Source organism: Rosa chinensis, chromosome 4 (assembly GCF_002994745.2).
Source record: "Rosa chinensis cultivar Old Blush chromosome 4, RchiOBHm-V2, whole genome shotgun sequence".
Classification (NCBI taxonomy): domain Eukaryota; kingdom Viridiplantae; phylum Streptophyta; class Magnoliopsida; order Rosales; family Rosaceae; genus Rosa; species Rosa chinensis.
Genome location: NC_037091.1, coordinates 42,229,565 through 42,241,834, shown reverse-complemented (window position 1 = coordinate 42,241,834; position 12,270 = coordinate 42,229,565). Strand labels below are relative to the sequence as shown.

The 12,270-nt window shown below is 38.0% G+C and overlaps 1 long non-coding RNA gene across 1 annotated transcript; it reads right to left on the bottom strand.

Annotated features, from left to right (window-relative positions):
- Positions 1-10,624: 10,624 nt before the first annotated feature.
- LOC121052678 lies at positions 10,625-12,179 on the bottom strand. The gene is made up of 2 exons (XR_005809782.1): positions 11,616-12,179; positions 10,625-11,074 (listed from the first exon to the last, which is right to left on the bottom strand). It is a non-coding gene; the product is annotated as an uncharacterized LOC121052678 (long non-coding RNA).
- Between the last annotated feature and the right edge of the window lie 91 nt (positions 12,180-12,270).

The following is a 12,270-nucleotide window of genomic DNA, read 5'->3' as shown; positions in this document are numbered from 1 at the left end:
GAAAAATGGGACCGCCTATGAGTTTATAAGGGTTTGGGCCACTCTATCCATTGCCAATTGGTTTTGGATGTGAACCCCATATTACTTTATCAATTATCACAAATGATACCTGAACTTATCCTCTATCTTATCGATTGTACCTGAACTTAATTTTGATTACAACCAGTATATGAACATTTTGATTTGATTACAAATGGTACCTATCACTAACTTCCATTAATGTTCCGTTAAAAACTGACATGTGCCAAACATGTGACTCATTTTTCAAAGATAAATTTGTAAAATTACTTTTTATTTATTTTTAATATCACTTATATTGTGGCTATAAAAAATGAGACTATCAAAAGGAAAAACTTTCAACTTCAATTAAAAATATGAATGACGGAAAAAAAAAAAGAATTACGAAAGTTTTGTTAAGCTTTTGGTTTTAAATGTTTTCTAGTTTGTCCCAAAAAAAAAGTTTTATAGTTTTATTTGAAATGTTTTGTCTGTATCTATAAAACAAATGAATTTTTGTTGAGATCTTGTTTTTAAATTTTATTTTCATGAGAGGGTAGAGATATTTTTTAATTCTATTTTGAGTGTTTTTATTGGGACCTGTAAATCTGCTCAGTTGACCTCACTCTATTATGAATTATTAAATGACATATATAACTTATTATAAAATGACTATTAAGGACAATAATTATACCCCAAAAAATATTATATTTAATTTCTCTAGACTTTCCAATTCAATAATATTATATTGCATTCTTTATTATTTTCCTTATCTATTTTCATTTTTCAATTTCACTACATACTCATTAAAGCATTTATATATATTTAATAAGAATTAAAACTATAATCAAGATCATGTGACATAAAAATTCCTATCATCATATATGTTGAATGCATATTGGTGAGGGATAACAAAAGAAATCATTTTGTGACCTAAATCCCAGTCTATTCATTATATTTACAAAAAAAAAAAGAAAAAAAAAAGAGCTAGTAGTAAAAAAAATCTAAAAAAACTATTAAATAATTAATCATAAAGTTCAGAAAATAGAGAAAATAATTAAACATTAAGAAAATTACTCTTCATGTTTTTTTGCACATCTACAAGAGAAAAAAAAAGGTAAAAAAAAAGAAAACAACAATTCTTTTTTATTAGAAATTAATTTTTAAAGCCCAATACCTTGTGTTTGAGTTTCTTTTTTATTAGATAAGAGATTTATGTAATATGGTTAAGGAATGAATATGTAATTAATAGTTTGTTTGCAAATTATATGAGTGAGGTTATTTCAGAAACTTAAGTGAGGTTTAGTGAGTAAATTTAGTATTTGAAAATTTGATAGGAGGTGTAAAAAGCAAGGAGGTCAAGTGAGTAAATTTGGAAGTATTAATAGAAAAACTCTTCTATTTTTAATCGAACTTCTATTTTTATTAACATATTAATTGATCAAAATATCTAGTAAACAAAATTATTTAAATGAGTATTTTTGTCAAACTACTCTGGAATATAGGTTATGTGTTTTGCACATGTTAATTTTTAACGGAACATTAACAAAAGTTAGTGATAGGTACCATTTGAAATGAAATAAAAAAGTTTAGGTATTGGTTGTGATCAAAATTGAAGCTCAGGTACCATTGATAAGATAGAGGATAAGTTCAGGTACCATCAATATTTTATATCATGCAATTTTGGTGATTGCATAAACCAAATTTAGAGGTTACGTGTGTTTAATGGTTAAATAATTTAACTGTAAGTAATTAGAATGTGCTATATTACTTTGAAGTATTAAAATATTAGAGTCGATAACCGTCAGATATGTGGGTCACACAGTAAATAGTGACTAACTTTACGGCTTCCGAATACTCTAAAGCACGGTAGAATTTTCTTAAGTAATCTAGCCGATAGCATATGTAAGAGGGAGAAGATTACATGCAACTATGCAAGCAGTAGGGAAAAGACGGTCGAATGCTTTGATTGAGGTGTCATATACTTGGTGTGGTCAAACAGTGACCCCATTACATGTATGTACCAGATTATGCATCTCCTTTCGATTGGTACACGCAAGCCAAATAAGTCAATTCTAGAGTTGGGTCATTTGCACCAATACTGCAGCTGGAACTTCCACTATATATTATCATCGAAACTGAAGATGTCTCAAGTTGATTAAGCTTTGCCCTTCCATGGGAACATCTTTAGATTTTCAGTACTGTGCGTACATTCTCAATAACTACGGGTTACAGAGCTTGCCAAAAGACTTGCGGAGAGCTGTGATTTTTGTCTTGAGAATTCGATCAATCAACTAGCCAATAGAAATCAACAACTCATCAATATCAGCCACATATAACTGTAAGCCACGCAAACCTTGAAAATGCTATCTTCTGGGACATTGTCATTCGACAATAATGAGCAAAATCTCCCAACACTTGTTTCTCGCTTGATTTCAAGTGTTGAAGTAGGAATCCCTGAAACATGTTGAAGCTCAGTTGTATGCCGCCTCAAGCTCTCACGTTTAGACACTTCTGCAGAAAGGAGTATTCTAATACTGATCGATACACTATCAAAATAACCACTGCATGTATCTTCCATCCCTTGATTACTTTTGTCAAGCAATATTTCTGCCAATTAATCCAGGGAGTTGGATCCAGTTAGCCTTGTCTATTAACTTTTATGAATACCGAGTAATATGAAAGACATGGCGATTTCAAATTTTCAGTACTCATGATGCGGGAAGCGTGAACACGATAGTAAGGGGCTCCATCAAGCGTCGAAAGCCATATGAAATGAGCTAGAATCCACTAGCAATTACGGGCACAGCCGTAAGAAAGATAGAGAAACTTCTCTAATATTTGAGTTTTTAGTGATAACTTGAATGAAAATTACAATCGAAAAAGTGCCTTATATAGGACACATAGAATAAACCTAATACAACTAGAAAACAAAAAGAACAATTTATTATAGACTAGAACTAGAAAACCTAATTAAATAAAAATCGGAAATAAAATCCTAGATATTAAAGAATATTATGCAAACATATATTTGGAATCTCAACCAAGATTTCGCTCGAGAATCCCGGTATATCTAAAAGAGTAATTTATGATTAATTCCATCGTTAAGAAGCCTATTTGAATACCAATTTTCAATATTCAAATCATTCTTCTTAATGTGCAGACGCTTCTTTCTTTTCGAGATTCTTTGTTGAAATTTGCTAAAATCTCGTTCTACATCAGTCTCCTTCACCTGAAAAGAACTCGACCTCGAGTTCCTCTTGTATGCAGCTCGATCGTTAGTAGGAATAAAACATGATAAGCCATCAACTTCAATATTTTCAAAATTAAAAGGTATCACCATGAATCCAATACCGTAGACAAGTTTAGAATAAACATCTTGAAACTTGAACTCCTCCACTTGAAAAGGAATGGGCATTGACTTCTCCTTGGGTTGATCTTGAACACAATTAGACATGCATGACATGGATATCGGTGTGATGAATGAATCAGCTTCCGTGTCCTTAATGAGTTTCTCTTCAATCTTCAAAGTGTCTTCTTCATGTTCCTTTTCACACTCCTCAGGATGGTCATTCTTGATGTTCATCCTTTCAGGCTTGATTTTAATTTTGTGTGACTCCCACCGAAATAAATATGTGCTGTCTTTCCAATAACCACCTTTGATGCTTTCATGCCATGGTATTCCAAAAAGCACATCAGTGTCGTCCATGTCGATCACATGACAAGTAATCTCTTCTTTATAAAATTTTCCCATAGAGACAGGAACTTTACAAACCTTTGTTACTTGTGCATATTCATCCTCTCCAAATGGAATCCAGTATGGATCACTCAGCTTCACTATCGGTAATTGAAAATAATCCACAACTTTGTTTGCTACAAAGTTCTCTCGTAAACCACTGTCAATTATTACAGAGCATACCTTGTCTTTGATGACACATGTAGTTCGGAAGTCGTCGTAATCCGGCGTTGTGAATATCCAACGTTCCATGTTTTTTTTTCTCTCTGTTTTTTTTTTTTTGGATTGATGAGGTTGTCCTAGGGCAAATCCCTTGGAATGTTCCTCTTCAATGAAACTTTCTTTGATAGATACTCTACGACCAGCGTCGTTGAGGTTGGTGGTAGTGAACTTCTCCCTTGGATCGTCATCTGCTAAGGAGCGGGCGATACCCACTTTGATACCAAATGATGCGGGAAGCGTGAACACGATAGTAAGGGGCTCCGTCAAGCGTCGAAAGCCATATGAGATGAGATAGAATCCACTAGCAATTACGGCACAGCCGTAAGAAAGATAGAGAAACTTCTCTAATATTTGAGTTTTTAGTGATAACTTGAATGAAAATTACAATTGAAAAAGTGCCTTATATAGGACACATAGAATAAACCTAATACAACTAGAAAACAAAAAAAACAATTTATTATAGACTAAAACTAGAAAACCTAATTAAATAAAAATCGGAAATAAAATCCTAGATATTAAAGAATATTATGCAAACTGTTTAAGTATAATGTATTTGAGAGAGATTGATGAGAGAGATGTGTTCTTATTATTGAGAATAGGAGCCCTATATATAGGGATTACAAAGTGCTAGTTCTAATGTTACAAGGAATACCAATCTGTGTAGGATTGGGAAATCTAGAACCTTCTCTCCTATTGCTACTCCTAGTTTGATAAGGCACACTAAATCGATATTCCTTCAACACTCCCCCTTGTGCCGCTTCAAACTTGGTGGTGACGCTTCATCCGTTGCCTCGTTAAAACCTTGTCAGGTAACAAAAACCCTGTGGGATAAAAATAACCCTGGTCGAAGGACAAAAAGAGCACAACACGTCCTTCACTCTTCGAGATCGAACATGTAGACATCATAACTCCCCCTGATGTCGATATCTCCCCCTGATTGCTATAATCGTGGGAGTTCGGATAACTTTCTCAATCCGATGCTCTTCACATGTTTCTCGAAGGTGGATTTAGGTAACGACTTAGTGAATAAGTCCGCTACATTATCCTCTGATCGGATTTGATTCACTTCAATCTTTAGAAGTGATTGTTGTTGCTGATTATAAAAGAACTTAGGCGATATATGCTTGGTGTTGTCGCCCTTGATGAAACCTAACTTCATTTGTTCAATACAAGCTGCATTATCCTCATAAATGCATGTAGGTTCATTTGTGGTAGACTTCAAACCACAACTTCCTTGAATGTGTCGAATTACAGACCTTAGCCATACACATTCACGTACAGCTTCATGTAGAGCAATAATCTCTGCATGATTTGAGGAAGTAGCAACAAGGGTCTGTTTTGTAGACCTCCAAGATATCGCAGTGCTTCCCATGGTAAAGACATAACCAGTTTGGGAGCGACCTTTGTGAGGGTCAGAGAGGTACCCTGCATCAGCAAAACCCATCAAGACATCATTGTCGTTTTGATGGAGGGAGATAGGAGAACGCCGGCCACCATGAGCGGTGGCGGCGCCGGCGGCGGCAACATGGCCGGCGGCCATTCCATGGACGGGGGCGTTTTGCCTTTTGGGGTCCAATCCCAATTTTCCGTCATTCCTTTTCTCTCTGTAGGGATAGAATAGGCCCATATCAATCGTACCTCTTAGGTATCGAAAGATTGTCTTTATACCAATCCAATGGCGGCGTGTTGGCGCAGAGCTATGTCGAGCTAACAAGTTCACTGCGAATGAGATATCCGGTCTTGTGCATTGAGCTAAGTACAATAATGCGCCTATTGCACTCAAATAGGGCACCTCGGCCTCTAATGGTTCTTCGTCCTCATCCCTTGGACGAAACGGATCTTTTCCGGGCTCAAGACTACGGCCGATCATGGGAGTACTCGTAGGCTTTACTTTATCTTCATTAAAGCGCCTTAGGATTTTCTGAGTATATGCAGATTGATGGATCAAGATTCCATCACTACGGTGCTCAAGTTCTAAACCGAGACAAAACCGTGTTTTCCCAAGATCTTTCATCTCAAATTCGGATTTCAAGTATTTAGCAGTTTCCTTCAACTCATCTAGAGTTCCAATTAGGTTCATGTCATCGACATAAACTGCTACGATTGCAAATCCGGAACTTGTTCTTTTAATGAACACGCATGGGCATATTTCATTGTTAATATATCCCTTCCCAATCAAGTAGTCACTTAGACGGTTATACCACATCCGTCCGGATTGTTTTAATCCATATAGTGAGCGTTTTAATCTTATTGAAAACGTGCTCCGTGGTTTAGAGCCACTTGATTTGGGTAATTGAAGTTCATCTGGAACCTTCATATATATCTCTGAATCTAGATCCCCATAGAGATATGCTGTAACCACATCCATAAGCTGTATGTCAAGTTTTTCGGAAACTACCAAACTGACAAGGTAGCGGAACGTTATAACGTCCATTACGGGAGAATATGTCTCCTCGTAGTCAATTCCAGGGCGTTGTGAGAAACCTTGCGCCACAAGGCGGGCTTTGTATCTAACAACCTCATTTTTCTCATTACGCTTTCTAACAAAGACCCATTTATGGCCAACAGGCTTTACATTTGGGGGTGTCTGCGTTACAGGCCCAAATACCTGTCTCTTTGTTAGTGAATCCAATTCAACCTGGATCGCATCTTTCCATTTAGGCCAATCCGCTCTTCGTTGACATTCTTCAACAGAGCGAGGTTCGATATCATCATATTCTATGATTCCTTTTGCAATATGATATGCAAATGCATCATCAATCGCCATAGAATTTCTATCCATCATCTCATGTACACTAGTGTAATTTATGGAGATCTCTCTATTCTCTGGAGTTGGTTTTGACATTGGAGCGTCCCCCAATGATGTCTCTTGGACATAACCATAATCCGGAATGTTCTCATGAGATGGATTATTTACATCGATGATTAATGGATTATTTTGTGCCAAACTCGCTTTCTTTCTTGGGCGAGAATCCATCGAACCTATTGGCCTCCCGCGCTTCCTGGCAGGAGCCGTGGGCCTAGCCACAACGTCACTACCACTGTGGACGTTGGCGCCATGCTCAAGTGCCCTTGAGGTGGCGTCATGTCCTCTAATTTTAGGGACATCAATCCTTGCAGGCACATTTGCAGCAGGTATGTGTGATCTCGTCACTTTAGCGATATCAGAAAACGCATCAGGCATCGATTCTGCTACGTTCTGAAGATCGAGAATTCTCCGCACTTCAATTTCTGACTGTGCGGTTCGGGGATCAAGATGAGACATAGTGGGGACAGACCACTACAATTCCTGTCGTTCCTGTTGAACATTTATGTTCCTATCTCCCCCTAACGACGGGAAGACTGTCTCATCGAAGTGACAATCCGCAAATCTAGCGGTAAAGAGATCGCCTGTCAAGGGTTCTATGTAGCGGATAATCGTTGGAGAATCATATCCAACATAAAGGCCTAATCGTCTTTGAGGACCCATTTTGGTGCGCTGTGGCGGCACAATAGGCACATAGACTGCACACCCAAATATGCGTAAGTGTGAGACATCAGGCTCATACCCAGTCACCATCTGGGACGCAGAAAAGGGTTGAGTGGTAGTGGGCCTCAGACGAAGAAGCACAGCTGCATGCAATATTGCATAGCCCCAAGCAGAAATAGGGAGATTGGTGCGCATTACCAATGCCCTAGCGACCATTTGTAGTCGTTTAATGGCGGCTTCTGTGAGACCATTTTGGGTGTGAACATGAGGAACTGGATGTTCAACTTCTATCCCAATAGACATGCAATAATCATCAAAAGTCTTTGATGTAAACTCCCCAGCATTGTCTAACCTTATAGACTTAATAGGATGATCAGGGTGGTGAGCCCTTAACTTAATTATTTGTGCTAGGAGTTTAGCAAATGCAGCGTTCCTTGTGGACAATAGCATGACATGTGACCAGCGTGTCGATGCATCAACCAACACCATAAAATATCTAAATGGTCCGCATGGTGGTTGAATAGGTCCACAAATATCACCGTGGATTCTTTGCAAGAATGGTATATTTTCTTTAGTGTCCTTTGCATAGGATGGTCTCGATCCTAATTTTGCTAAAGAGCAGGCTTTGCAGAACGAATGATGGGCTTTGGAAACAACCAATGAGGATTTTGGTTGAGCCATGAAGTCACAATGGACCGTAGAAGTAAAAATGGGAGTCAAGGGAGCAGGGGTGGCGTCAAAGCCACCCTTGGGCCGCAGGGGGACGGCGGCGCCAACCGGGGATGGCCGGACTTGAGGGGGAAAGGCGCCGTGAGGCACAGGTGCTCCTCCTTGATCCAAATTTCGAGTTTTACTTCCTTTCGTTCTGAAAAAGGGATGTCCGTGTGAAGTCTTTAATATACGGATCATCATGTCACGACCTGGGTGTCCCAAACGGTCGTGCCAAAGCCTATACGTGTCGGAATCCCATAAATCATCTCTCATGACATGGTTGGATTCAATGACTCGAATAGTGGTTGCATACAACCCACTAGATCGACACATAAGTTTCTCTAAGACTCTTTTACGTCCGTAGTCATTAGAGGTGATGCAAAGGAACTCTTGTCCATTCTCACACTGCGTTTCCGCATGAAAACCATTGGCTCTTATATATTTGAAGTAATAAAGTTCGAAAAATATGTCCATGACATGAGATAAAATAAATCGATACTTTATTAATAATAGCCAATGATTACATCAAAGTTTCGTGACCATAATCTAATCCAAAGAAAAATCAAACATTAGACAAATTGTAGTCACTCAATTCGTTCGGTAATTCCAATTAAATATGACCAGGGAAGTAGAGAGAGATGTCGGTGGAGCAAAGCTCTCTTAAGTACCACTAATCTCAATTACTTTCCTAGACATCATACTTAATTGAGTACGCCTAGAAGAAAAGAGATAATCCAATAAGTCATTTTATTGATTAAGGCATAATTGCCATTACATAATTCTTGGAAATTAAAAGACTATTCTAAATAAAAATCTGCGGCATTCTATCTTCATCGCCAGATTTAAAGTCTTTTATAGCTCGATGTATTACCATTGATCAGGTACTCCATAAAATATCATGAAGAGGATGCTCTCTTGATTGAGGTGTATTGACACAATACATATGGTCCCTAGAACCAATGGCGTTGGAATAGTGCAATCATGGCCAAAAATGGCGCCATGGTGTCCAACCCTATACCCTCAACGTCATGACTCCTATGGTCATGTTAGGGTTTTCTCAATCAATTTGTTATTTTGTGTTTTTCCACAAGCATGCATAAATAATATGATGCAGAGAGCCTCCGAACAATATTTCATAACTCTTTCAAAGTTATAGTGAAGCAGATATTATTCCATCGTGCTTCTATGTTCGGAAAGTTGTGAATGTTACTAAAACGTTCACTAGGCGCAACCCAAAGGTTGTTAGCGTTATCCTCATTCATGTACTCAAACTGGAGGGCCATCTTCATGTGGCGCTTCATCAGGGTAAATGCCCTGGAATTTTCTATCTCAGTTTGTGAGTCTTGAGCGGTTCCTTTAGAACAAGGCTCTTGGATTGTAGGCAAATAAATATCCCGTGCCCGTTGAATCCAATGGAGTAAAATCGAGCTCGTTCAAGTCTTACATCCTGAAAGGAAAGCAAGAACGTATTAGTTTCGGAGTCAATGCTTCCACGAAAACTAATATAAGATTTCTGAGCCTTAATGCTACCAAGAAATCGATTTCCAAGAATATTTGGATTAGACCGAAACAATGATGTTTAAATGGTCAAAATCTATGCTCACGAACGCCCTTAGTCCGTAGCTTACGAACGCTCTTAGTTCGTTAAATCGATGCTTACGGACGCTCTTAGTCCGAAGTCTTACGAACGCTCTTAGTTCGTTAATTGCGTGAATCCCCACGATTCCGCTTTTCAAGAATCGAACCCACGTTATAAGAAAGGTGGGATGTAGAAGAAGGGAGGTTTTCAAGTCCCCGAGAAAAGAAGAAATATTTAAATTTCGAATTATAGGAACTTCAAAACTTACTCTTTTGAATACTTACTTGTTGAAAATTCGGAGCAGATTCTGTTCTGAACAGCTTGTACTTCGATTGGTGTATAGATCTCAATATAACTCCGATAAGGCTGAAATTCGGAGGTTAGATGGAAGAGACAGAGACGAACAACTTTGATGAAGAAAGTTTTTCGATCTGAGCTTCCGAACTAGACGTTTCGAGGCTTGCAAGAAGACGGATGTGCACGCACAGGAACGGGAAAAAGATGCAGTGGGTGTGCGTTGGCTTGTTTGAGCTGCAGTGATGCTTCGATGGCAGCAGGCTGGAACGCAGGGCTGCAGGAAGGGGGGCAGCAGGGGCTGCTGTGCAAGGTTGCAAGCGCACGGGCGTGCGGGCTAGGGGCTGCTTTGTGAATGAGTTTTGGTTTTCTGTTTTGTGGTTAGAGTCGTGCTGATAACGTGTTTAAGTATAATGTATTTGAGAGAGATTGATGAGAGAGATGTGTTCTTATTATTGAGAATAGGAGCCCTATATATAGGGATTACAAAGTGCTAGTTCTAATGTTACAAGGAATACCAATCCGTGTAGGATTGGGAAATCTAGAACCTTCTCTCCTATTGCTACTCCTAGTTTGATAAGGCACACTAAATCGATATTCCTTCAACACAAACATATATTTGGAATCTCAACCAAGATTTCGCTCGAGAATGCCGGTATATCCAAAAGAGTAATTTATGATTAATTCCATCATTAAGAAGCCTATTTGAATACCAATTTTCAATATTCAAATCATTCTTCTTAATGTGCAGACGCCTCTTTCTTTTCGAGATTTTTTGTTGAAATTTGCTAAAATCTCGTTCTACATCAACTCAACTTCAAAACTGACATTTTGCTATCCTATGCTCCTGGCAATTCCGAGATCTCACTTTTTTACTTTTTCTGACCATTCACTTGCAGTGTTCTAGCTAGAAACCATGCATGCTTGACTAAATGGGCTTATCCAAGATGCAGATGGAGTTTGTTCTCAATATAGGGCAAAGTTACCAGCCTTTGCAAGAGCCAAACAAAACAGCAGCCACCTGAGATCGCTTTCGGTGCTCCAATTTCTTGATCTTTGGGACAATCTGAGTAAGAAAGAAGAGGAGTCAGAGTGGACCATTAGGGGAAAAACAAAAATAAATAATAAAAAAATAAAGAAAAAGAAAACCATGTGATTCCCCAAACCGACTAGAACCAACTGATCGATCAAAAATTTTATGCAAACGAACATAGAAGAAAGCAGTAAGTCGACATAAAAGAAATAGTTCGCACAGGAAAAACTTATTCAACGATTTACCTTAGATGAATGAAAGGTATCATTATGTAAAGGTGAATCAATATTGTACCACAAAGTGCTACTTGGAAGCAGATGATTGCAGAGATTGGAAATACAGAGAATAGTTGAAAAACTGAAACTAATAAAAGGTAACTGATGTTACATTCTATTTTGCTAAGTTCAGTTACAAGATGCTTGATACTTGAAAGTTTATGAAACACTTGACTATGAAGAAAGAGAAGAAAAAAAAAACCCATCAAAAGAGGGAAAATAAAAGGAATCAAACAGAACATGAGACAACATAACATTCAATGAAACGAATACATGCATAAGATGGAGAACTGAAGCACCTGAACTTAGTTTGCACCAGGTCTAGTTAAGCTGTTCTTCCATTTGAGCAGGATAGAGAGGCCTGGTGAGAAATTACAAATGATGCCAAAACAATTATAAAGCCAGCCCCGGGAAAAATTTTAGTAAGTATGTTAAAATTTGTGGCTTTGATACCACTGTTGGAATTTGGTGCGAAAGCTTTAGTAATAGTGGGCTAGGACAATGTGTTTAGGAAAAGATGTTTAGGAGCTAGGTGAGCTAGGACTAGAAGTAGAGGAGGTGCTAAAGAGTTAGAAACAGAGGAGGTGTATGAACATAAAACAGAGGAGTTTTGATAATTGATGATTCATTCATAATTGCACAAAGCTTAGTACATATATATAGGCCAAGTCAACCGACTTGGCTCACTGACTTTCCTCATGTGGTTAATTAATAACCACACATTAGTGAGCAACACTAGAACTCTCTAGACATTTGATTACATGATCATTATGGATTAATCTAGACCAAGTACTTGAACAAGTTCTAGACTAATCTAGATAGTTAGAGAAAGATTTAGAGAACTCCAATATGCATTAGTTGTTTTAACAAAGTAAATGGCATACGGAGCAGAGTTAGGTAGTTTTTCAGATCACTATAGGAGGATTCACGATTGTCTAAAATCTGAAAATGATT